The sequence below is a fragment of the Loxodonta africana genome, chromosome 7, assembly GCF_030014295.1.
Source record: "Loxodonta africana isolate mLoxAfr1 chromosome 7, mLoxAfr1.hap2, whole genome shotgun sequence".
Taxonomy (NCBI): domain Eukaryota; kingdom Metazoa; phylum Chordata; class Mammalia; order Proboscidea; family Elephantidae; genus Loxodonta; species Loxodonta africana.
The window spans coordinates 14,180,178-14,191,863 of NC_087348.1; positions in this window are offsets into that span (position 1 = coordinate 14,180,178).

Here is an 11,686-nt window from a genome sequence, read left to right on the forward strand (position 1 = left end):
GGAATGATGTCAACTGGTCCTAGAGAAAGAAATAGAATTACTCTGCATGAGACAAGAAGGAGAGTTTATTTTTGCTTCTTGAGATGGATGGGTGGAGGGAAAAGGCAGGGCAGAAGATAGAATGATGTTGGGGGGGTTTGGGAGAGAGTTACAGAGGAAGTCTGAATGTGGCTGGAACTTGTAAATTAGGATTATAATTTCCCCCCACTATCCTGTTGTGCATTTTTGTGAAAATCATTCAAAGGGCCAAGCTTATTGACACCTCTTTTCTTGGGTGTTGTGGAGCAAAATTGGGATATTTGTAGAAATACAGAAACTGAAGTGTGACAGTGTCATTTCTAATATTTTGCAGAATCATAAGGGGAGGTTATGGGCTTTGAGGTCAACTGTACCCAAACATCTGGGGGGAAAAGCAATACCAGATGACCAGTTGACAGGTCTCATGTATCTCTGTTTGCAAGTATGTTGGAAAAAACATGCTTAGAAAAAACACAAAAATGGAAAATGACAAACGTTAACAGTGGATCTCCTTGGAAGCAAGGATGGCTAGACTTCGTCTCAAGTACTTTGGACATGTTATCCGGATGGACCAGTCCCTGGAGAAGGACATCATGCTTGGTAAGGTATAGGGTCAGTGAAAAAGAGGAAGACCCTCAAGAAGATGGGTTGACACAGTGGCTGCAACAATGGGCTCAAACGTAACAACAATTGTGAGGAAGGTGCAGGACTGTGCAGTGTTTCATTCTGTTGTACATAGGGTCGCTATGAGTCGGAATCGACTTGATGGCATCTAACAACAGCAGTGGATACTTTTGGGTGGCGGGAGAAAAAAAAAAGCTATAAAAATGTTAATGCCCATGATTATAACCGCCACAGTGCTGCTGAGCAAAATGGCCTCTCATATCTCTTTGATCCTGTGGTACAGAGAAAGAAAAAAAAAAAAAAAAAGGAAGGGGGACATTTGGCTGAACTAAGAAACAAAGCCTCTTCAGTTCCTTCTTTCCTCAGTGGGTTTTGAATAATAAACAGAACTAAAATATATTGAGTGTTTACTGTGTGCCAGATACTCTTCTTTAAGCTTCTTTACTCATTTAATCATCACCACAACTCTTTGCAGTGGGCACCAATATTATCCATGTTTTTTCAGATGAAGACAGTGAGGCACAGTGTAGTTAATTAACTTGTCCAAGGTCACATAGTCAGCAGTGGGGTAGTCAGAACTGGATCCAGGCAATCTGCCTGCAGAGCTGTATTCCTACCACAGGGTTGAAGTTCAAAAGGAGAAAGTGCCTGCGCTTTGTTGGATGTCTTCCAATGCTATCTGGATTGTATTCTAAAGATATTCCCATGACCTGTGTTTGCTGAAAGCAGTTCTCTTCTCATACATTATCTTGTCTTATCTTCTTTCCTAAGTAAACAAGGGGATAAGACAAAATAATGTATTAAACATTGATCTCCTAAGCTTATCCTAACTAGCTTTTCTCCCCTCCTACTACTGACTCCCCAGTCATTGTCTTATTTGGTTATATATTTGTAGATACTACTAACTTGAAATGACTTATTCCATCAAAGTCCTCACATCTGAATCCTGATAAACCTTATTGCTCATACTGCACTTTATAATCCTTACCCTGTGCCGTCGAGTCGATTCTGAGCCACACATAAAGAGCTTTCACTAGAGCGAATCTTATAAACAAAATTAAAAGATTTTTTTTTTATCCAAAAACTTGGAAAAGTTTTTTGCTCTCCACAAGTTGGCACAGAAGCAATGATTTCTCCTCTGCTATTTGTGCCGCATACCCTCCTTTGTGTGGAATCCTTACTTATGCCTACACAACTGGATCCTGCAATGACGAGCTGGGAATAGAAACAGGCATTTATAAACGTCCCTTCCATAGGAGAAAACCCTGGTGGCGCAGTGGTTAAGAGTTCAGCTGCTAACCAAAAGTTCAGCAGTTCAAATTCACCAGGAGCTCCTTGGAAACCTTGTGGGGCAGTTCAGCTCTGTCTTACAGGGTTGCTATGAGTTGGAATCGACTCGATGGCAATGGGTTTGGGTTCTTCATTAGGATGGACACCTCAACAAGTTCTTTTCCCCATATCAGTGCCATTCCTGATATCTAAGGTATCACTGAAATCCCTGAAGGAAGTGGTTTTTAACAGCTTAAAAACCTTATTTCAGTTCTGTGATGGTCATTCAGAGGATCACTAATAAATGGATTTACTATTTCTCTGCTACAGAGTTAGGAAGATATTTTAAAGTCTCTAATTAGCTAAACCTTTGTGTTGGTGATGGGAGTTGGGGATCTGACAATGATTTTATAAGGAACAAGTAGTGGTCACTTCACTTGTTTTGATAGCCATTTAGTGAGCCCATGGCTTGCTTTATTAAAAGTTAGCAGCTAGGGTGGTAGCTCTTACTTGCAAAAGCTTCCCTCCCACAATGTTGTAGAAAAAAACATTTCATCAATAGAGAATAATTTCACAGAAAGCATTTGATCTAAAGAGCTACACCATGTCCTTAAGGGAACATTACGTCCTGAGTGCTACCATTGCCAGCTGGCACTTGTTGAAAGAAATTTCGTATATCAAGAGTTCATTTTCCTTGGTAAGTATGTCTATCAGGAGCCCTGGTGGAGCAGTGGTTAAGGTGTTGGACTGCTAACTGAAAGGCCAGCGGTTCAAAACCACCAGCAGCTCCACAGGAGGAAGATGTGGCAGTCTGCTTCTGTAGAGATATACAGCCTTCGAAACCCTATGGGGTCGCTGTGAGTTGGAATCAGCTCGATGGCAGTGGATTTAGTATGTCTATATCTGCCTTCAACCTGCCTGGCATAGATCAAAGACAACTCAAATCTACAAAGAAGGGTACGTACAGCTAGAAGAAAATGAGGTTCTCTTCTGGAAGCAAAGGCACCTTAGTTTGATTTTTTATCTCTGACAATTTATTGCTGTGTTACTCTGTAAAAGTCGCTTAAATTCTCCAAGCCTTGGTTTCCTCACTTGTAAAATGGGGATCAATAATAGCTAGCTCAGGAGAGTAGTTGTAGCGATTAGGTAAAATAAACTTGAAGCACATTTGGAAGGTGCCGGATACAAAACAGGTATAAAATTGAATAATTATTTGTGACTAATTTCTGCCTGGGGTTTGGGTTAATTTCTGCCATAAGCTCCTCTTATACATCTAGATACTTTGTAGTAGGTGATTCTGCATATTCTTTCAGTTAAAATCATTTCTCTTATTATATACAGCCCTTGAGAGAAAGTCTTCAGGGGTGATAAAACCTCCCTGTCGCAGCCATCTAGTGCTGCTATAACAGAAATACCACAAGTGGATGGCTTTAACAAAAAGAAGTTTATTCTCTCACAGTTCAGTAGGTTAGAAGTCTGAATCCAGACACTGGCTCCAGGGTAGGCTTTCTCTCTCTGTCAGCTCTGGAGGAAGGTCCTTGGGATGCATCAGTCTTCGCTTGGTCTGGGAGCATCTCAGTGCAGGAATCTCAGGTCCAAAGGAGCGCTCAGCTCCCGGCACTGCTATCTTCTTGGTATGAGGTCCCCAACTCTCTGCTGGCTTCCCTTTCATCTCTTGAGAGATAAAAGGTGGTGCAGGCCACATCCCAGGGAAGCTCATTTTACATTGGATGAAGGATGTGACTTTAGTAAGGGTGTTACAATCCCACCCTAATCCTCTTTAACATAAAATTACAATCACAAAATGGAGGATGACACAATACTGGAAATCATGGTCCAGCCAAATTGATATACATATTTTTTGGGGGGACATAATGCAATCCATGACACCCCCACTTGAAGACTTCTGTATAGGAACCTCTGAGGAACTAATGTGTCTCATCACAAATGTCGAGCACAAGGCCCTTCCCCAGATGGAATTACTTGCAGGTCTCAGAGGCCTTTTCAAAAAGCACAGGGACTGGGTTATTATATTCATTTCTTCTCTCCCTTGAAGCCTTATTTTATTTATTTATTTTTCAGTTACATCAATCACGTTGTGTAACTGTCACCAATGTCCTTGGCCAAATTTTGCATCCTCATAAACAACAACTCAATGCTTCCTCAACAATACTTTCCCCTCCCTTCCACCTTTGGTAACTGCTATTGAACTCTGATCTCTATATACTTACCTATTCTATGTACTTCATATTAGTGAGATCATACAATATTTGTCATTTTGTGCTTGACTTATTTCACTAAGCATGTTTTCAAGGTTCATCTGTGTTGTGGCATGTATCAGGACCTTGTTTCTCTCATGGCGGAGTAATATTCCCTTGTATGTATATACCACATATTTTTTATCCATTTTGGTTTTCATCTGTTAATGAGTATTTGGGTTGTTTCCACATTTTGGCTATCGTGAATAGGGCTTCAGTGAACATTGGCATACATGTGTCTGTTTGCATCTCTGCTTTCTTGTCTTTTGGGTATATACCTAAGAGTTGACTTATTTTTGACTTAAGGTCTGTTATGCAGATCAAAGTAGTGCAAAATGACGAACAGGAGTAACTATGAGTCAGAATCGACTTGATGGTGGTAGGTTTGGTTGTCTTTGGTATGATGTGAGACATGGATCCTGTGGAAATCCAATTTTCCTAGCACCATTTATTGAAGTGTCTCTTTTTCCCCCATCCAATGGACTTAGAACTCTTGTCAAAAATCAGTTAACCATAGATAAAAAAAAGATATGTGGGTTTATTTCTGGGCCCTCAATTCTATTCTATCGGTTTGTTTATTGTCATGCCAATACCAGGCTATTTTGATTACTGTAGCTGTATAGTATAGTACTTCTATTTGTCTTTTTGTTGTTGAGGTATATTTTAATTTTTTGCTGCGGGCTTTCTCTTCCTCTTGATAAAAATTAAAAAGATTCATTTCCCTCTCATCATAGTTTCTACCAGATTTGTTTTCTTTTTAGTTTTTAAATAGAATATATATGTTAACATTTTATTGTGTTTTTGGTAAAGTTTACACAGCAAATTAGGTTCTCATTTAACAATTTCTATTCGTATTGCTCAGTGACATTGGTTACATTTTTCACAATATATCAGCATTCTCATTATTTCCATTCTGGTTGTTCTGTTTCCTTTAATTTAGCTTCCCTGTCCCCCCTTACCTACTCAAGTTTGGTCTAGGGAAATGTTTACTGTTTGCTTTTATTTGGATGGTTATTTACAGGAGCACAGTACTAATGGGGTATATTATTTTTTTCATGATCTAATCTGTGTTTTGGCTGAAATATGACTTCTGGGAGTGGTTTGAGTTCCAAGCTTAAAGGGTATCCCAAGGTGATAATCTCCGGGATTCATCCAGTTTCTATCAGTCCAGTAAGTTTGGCCTTTTTGCTTTTTTTTTTTTGAGCTTTGCTCTACATTTTTCATCCATTCTATCTGGGACCATTTATTGAGCCCCAGGTCAGAATGGCCAGTAGTGGTAGCCAGGCACCATCTAGTTTTTCTGCTCTTAACGTAGGTGAGGCTGTTGTTTGTATAGACTATTAGTTCTGTAGAATAGTTTCTTTTTTGAGTCTTTGGTTTCCTTTTTTCTCTTTTGTTTTGGGCAAGTAGAGACCAATAGTTTTTATCTTGGATGGCTGCTTGCAATCTTTTAAGACCCCAGATTCTACTCACCGAACTAGGATGTAGAACATTGTCTTAATGGACTATATTGTGCCAATTAACCAAGTTGCCCCATGAGACTATGGTCCTGAGCCCTCAAACGCAGTAAACCAATCCCGTGAGGTGTTTGGTTTTGTAAATAGACTGTGTATTTTTAGAGCACTTTTAGATTTACAGAAAATTGGCGGAAAGCAGAGTTTCCACATACCTGCTCTTCTTTCTGCCAAACTGTTTCTCTTATTATTAACAACTTGCATTAGTGTGGTACGTGTTTTACAATTAATGAATCAATATGAATACATTATTATTAATTAAAGTCTGTAGTTTACATTAGAGTTACTCTTTTTGTTGTACAGTCAGTCCTATGAGTTTTTCCAGATGCATGATGTCATGCATCCAACATTACAATATCATGCAGAATAGTTTCACTGCCCTAAAAACGTCCTGTACTCCACCTAGTCATCCTTTCTCTCTCCCCTTTGTCCATTTTTAAATTGTGTTGTTTGTCTTCTTGTTGAGTTGTAAGAATTCTTACATATTCTGGATTCTAGACCCTAATCAGATATATAATTTACAAATGTTATTATTATTATTTTTTATTCTGTTGGTTGTTTTCTGACTTTCTTTAAAGTGTTCTTTGATGTACAAAAGTGTTTAACTTCTGTGAAGGCCAATGTACCTATTTTTCTTTTGTTGAGTGTGCTTTTGGTGTCATATTTAAGAAACCATTGCCTAAGAGTTTTAGTCCTTACATTTAGGTCTTTGATCCATTTTTAGTTAATTTTTGTATATGGCATGAGATAGGGGTCTAAATTCATTCATTTTAATGTGGACAGTCAGTTTTCCCAGCACCATGCATTGAAAAGACTGACTGATCTTTTCACATTGAATGATCATGGCACCCTTGTTGAAAATTGTCCCTGGATGGTTGTTGGGTTTATTTCTGGAACCCTAATTCTATTTCATTGATCTATATGTCTGTCCTTTTGTTGGTATCACAATCTCTTGATTACTGTAGCTTTGTAGTAAGGTTTGAAATCAGGATGTGTGAGTTAGCCATCTTTCTTCTTTTTCAAGACTGTTTTAGTTATTCAGAGTCTCTTGCCATTACATAAGAATTTTAGGATCATCTTGTCAAATTTCTGAAAGAAAAACCAGCTGGGAATCCGATAAGGGTTGCGTCGAATATACAAATCAGTTTGGTGTATGGATATCTTAACAATATCAAATTTTCATTATATGAACATGGGATGTCTTCTTCCATTTATGTGGACTTTATTTAATTTCTTTCCACAATGTTTTGTAATTTTTCTGTACAGGTATTGTACCTCCTTGGTTAAATTTATCCCTAGGTATTATACTCTTTTGGTTGGTATTATAAATGGAATTATTTTCTTAATTTCATTTTCAGATTGTCATTAATGTATGAAAAATAAAACTGATTTTTATATATTGATCTTGTATTCTGACACTTTGCTGAACTCAGTTATTAGTTATAATTTTCCTATGTGTGTAAATTTTTAAGGGCTTTCTGTATATAAGATCATGTCCTATATGAACAGAGATCATTTTACTTCTTACTTTTCAATCTTGGTGACTTTTATTTCTCTTTCTTGCCTAATTGTTCTGGATAGAACTTTCAGCATAATGCTGAATAAAAGTTGTGACAGAGGACATCTTTGTTTTGTTCTTGATCTTAGAAGGAAGTCTTTCAGTCTTTCATTATCGAGTGTAATGTCAGTTGTGGGTTTTTCATAAATGCCCTTTGTCAGTTTGAGGAAGTCCCCTTCGTTTTCTAAGTTTTTTTTTTTTTTTAAATTTATCATGAAACAGTGTGAGATTTTGTCAAAAGCCTTTCCTGCATTATTTGAGATGATCATGCATTTTTTTTCTTTCATTCTATTAATCTGGTGTATTATATTGATCGCTTTTCATACGCTGAATCACCTTTGTGTTCCTGGATAAATCTCACTTGATCGTGGTGTGAAAAAGAGGAAGACCCTCAAGGAGACAGATTGAGACAGTGGCTACAACAATGGGCTCAAACATAGCAATGATTATGAGGGTGGTGCAGGACCAGGTGGAGTTTTGCTCTGTTGTACATAGCGTCATTATGAGTCAGAACTGACTTGAAGGCGCCTGTCAGCAACATGGATCAAGGTGTATAATTCTCTTGATATGCTTCTGTATTCAGTTTGCTAGTATTTTGCTGAGGATTTTTCCATCTGTATTTGTGGGGAATATTGTTTTGTAGCTTTCTTTGTTTTAAGTGTCTTTGGCTTGGTATCAGTAATAGTGGACTTATGGAATAAATTAGTAATTATTACCTCACTGGGTTGGGCTTTTATATTTTGTAATAGTTTTTGAGGATTAGTGTTAATTGCTTAAATGTTTGGTAGAATCACCGGTGAAGTTATTTGGTCCTGGAATTTTTTTTTTTGCTGGGCAGTTTTTGATTACTGATTCAATCTCTTTAGCTGCTAGAGGGCTATTCAGATTTCATATTTCTTTTTGAGTCAGTTTTGGTAGTTTTATCTGTTTTAGAAATTTATCCATTTCATGTAAATTATCTAATCTGTTGGCACACAATTGTTGATAGTATTCTCTTATAATCCTTTTTATTTCTGTAAGATCTCTAGTAATATTCCCATTTTTATTTCTGATTTTAATAATTTGAGTCTTCTCTCATTTTTTCTTAGTTTAACTAAAGGTTTGTCAATTTCTCTTGGAGCTTTAAAAAACTCAATTTTGGTTTTGTGGATTTTTTTTGTTATTGTTTTTCTATTCTCTCTTTTCTTGACAACTAATTCTTATAATTTCGTTTCTTCTCTTTGCTTTGGGCTTAGTTTGCTCTTCGTTTTCTAGTTCTTTAGGTAGAAAGCTAGATTTTTGACTTGAGACCTTCTTTTAATGTAGACATTTTCAGGTGTCAATTTTCTTCTGAGCACAGATGCATCCCACAAATTTTTCAATTCTGCTCACCTCAAGATATTTTCTAATTTTCCTTGTGACTTATTCTATAATCCATTGGTCATTCAGGAGTATGTTTTTTAATTTCCATTGTTTATCTGGAATCCACAAGTAAATACCACAAAATTTTCAGTTTTCCTTCTATTATTGATTTCTTTTTTTTATTCCATGAGGTCAAGAAGATACTTTACATGATTTTAATCTTTTTAAACTTATGTAGACTTGTTTTGTGGGATAACCTATGGTCTGTTCTGGAGAATGTTCCATGTACACTTGAAAAGAATGCATATTCTCCATATAAATGTCTGTTAGGTCTAGTCTGTTAATTGTGTTGTTCAAATCTTCTATTTCTGTGCTGATATTTTGTGTAGCTCTTGGGTCCATTATTGAAAGTTAGGTTTTGAAATCTCCAACTATTATTGTTGAATTGTCTTTTTCTCCTTTCAATTATGTCAGTTTTTGCTTTATATATTTTGGGGCTCTGTTGTTAAGTGAGTATATTTTTATAATTGTTATATCTTCTTGATGGAATAACTTTTTAATCATTGCCATGATGTTCTTTGTCTCTTGTAACAACTTTTGTCTTAAAGTCTATCTTGTGATGTTAGTGTAGATCTCTTTTGATTACTGTTGCACGGAAGATCCTTTTCCATTTGAGGTACTTTTAAAGTATTTGTGTATTTGAATGTAAAGTGAGTCTCTTGAAGACAGCATATAATTGGATAATATTTTTTTATCCATTGTTCTAATCTTTGCCTTAATTGGAGAGTTTAAACCATTTGCATTTAATATAATTACTGATAAGGAAGGACTTCTGTATTTATATATGTACATACATACATGTGTATATATACATATACACATGGTTGCTATGGCTCAGAATCTACTTGATAGCAATGGGTTTGGTTTTTTGGAAATATATATATATAGTTGTTCTTCCTTAACTCCTCCATTACTGCCTTCTTTTGAGTTAGATAGATATTAGCTAGTAATCATTTTAATGCTGTTGTAATTTGTTTTACTATACATTTTTGAGTTATTTCCTTAGTGGTTACTTGGGGGATCAGAATTGTCTTAGTTTGTAACACTCTAGTTTGGATTAATACCAATTTAGTTTCAATACTATATAAAACTTTGTTCTTACATAGATCTGCTCCTTTTGTATTGTTATTGCCACAAATTTCATCTTTATACATTATGTGCTCATGAGCATAGATTTATAAGTATTGTTTTATGCAGTTATATTGACTGGGTATTCTAAATCATATAGGGAAAAAAGTTATAAATCAAAAATATATTTAAACTGACTTCATATTTACCAGTTTTCTTTATTTCTTCATGTGGATTTGAGTTAATTCTGACTCATAGCAACCCTATAGGACAGAGTAGAACTGCCCCATAGGGTTTCGGTTTCCAAGGAGCAGCGGGTGGATTCAAACTGCTGACCTTTTGGTTAGCAGCCATAGCTCTTAACCACTACACCACCAGGTTTACCTTTAATTTCAGCCTGAAGAACTCCCTTTAGTATTTCTTGTAGGGTAAGTCTACTAATGATGACCCCTGTCAGTTTTTGTTCAAATAAGGATGTTTTTATTTCTCCTTTTTTCAAGTATAGTTTTTCTGTATATAAAATTATTGCTTGACATTTTTTCTCTCTCAGTACTTTGAATGTGCCATCCAATGCCTTTTGGCCTCTATAGTTTCTGATGAGAAATAAGCTTTTAATGTAATTGAAGAGCCTTCTATGTGACCAGTGTAAGTTAAAATGTCACAAAGCTTTCTCTCTCTCTTACTGAAATTCATGTTTTTTTCTTGATTAACTGTCCCTCTGGTTGCTGCAAGCAGCTGATTACGACAGTTTTTGCCAGGTTTTTTTTTTTTTTTTTTTTTTTTGTGGAGGGACAGACGCTTGGCATTTCCTACTTTGCCATTTGTTGATGTCTCTCCTCACTGGATCTTGTTAAATTAGTCTCACTGCCATAAGCCTCGTATCCCAGAAATGAGCCTCTTGGGTTCCCACATGCTTACTGCACAGCAGCTCTCCTCTAGCCTTACCTGTGGGCTCTCTGCCAACTGGACTGGGCTTCTACCTCCATTCCTGATTTCAACAGCCATTATCGGTGGAATTACAGTGGTGCCCAGAAGCCCAGTTTATGCATCATTAAACTTGGACATGCTCACTGCTTGCCCCCAACTCCTGTCCCTCTTCACCTTTTCTTTTTCCCTCAAGGTCAACCCAAAGTCAAACATGATATGGAGAAGCCAAAAGCCAAATCTACTATTATGTTAAGGGGTAGGTGCAGAGGTAGAAATGGGAGACAAAGTTAAGAGATCAGTGGCTGAGTTGACATGGAACTCTTTTCTTACTTGGATTATTACGAAGGCCTCTTACTTGGTCTCCTTTCCTCTAATATCTCTTTATTCTTTTCCATGCTCATTCAGTGCATTTGCCACATCTTAGTCACAGCAATCTTTCCAATCTCATATCACTTCAGAGGCTCTCCAAAGTCTTTGGAATAATACACAAACATACAAGAGCCTTTCATGTTGTGCCCTCTGCCTTCTTTTCCAGCCTAATGTCTTATACCACACTCCAGCCATTTTGGATTCCTTTTACTTCCACCAATACACCACTTTGTTTTGTTTTGTATTTTTATGTCATATTCATCTTTACAGCTGTGGACTGTAAGCACTGTGTAAGGCACATTTTTAGAGCTCAGTGATGGTGAAGAACTATATAAATACATAACAGCTTCTATCTGTTGCTGCAGATTACAAACATAGCTGGTCTGGCTTTTATTAAATTTGGGGTGCATTTGAGGTGATAGATCATAGTACACAGGATCATGGCATCCATGAAATTAGTACTAAAAGAGAAAGTAGATAGAAAAGTGCTTGGTATCCAGTAGGAGTACAAAAAGCGTCAGTCATGACCGCACTGTTATTATCCTTGTCCTAAAGAGCAAGGTGAAACCCCAGATTATTTTTCTTCAAATTTGGATGGCATGTTTGGAATGGAATGACTTGAAATCTAGGCTATGTGACCATGCAAAATTCACTTTAGGGGTCCTGAAGGGTCATCTCAA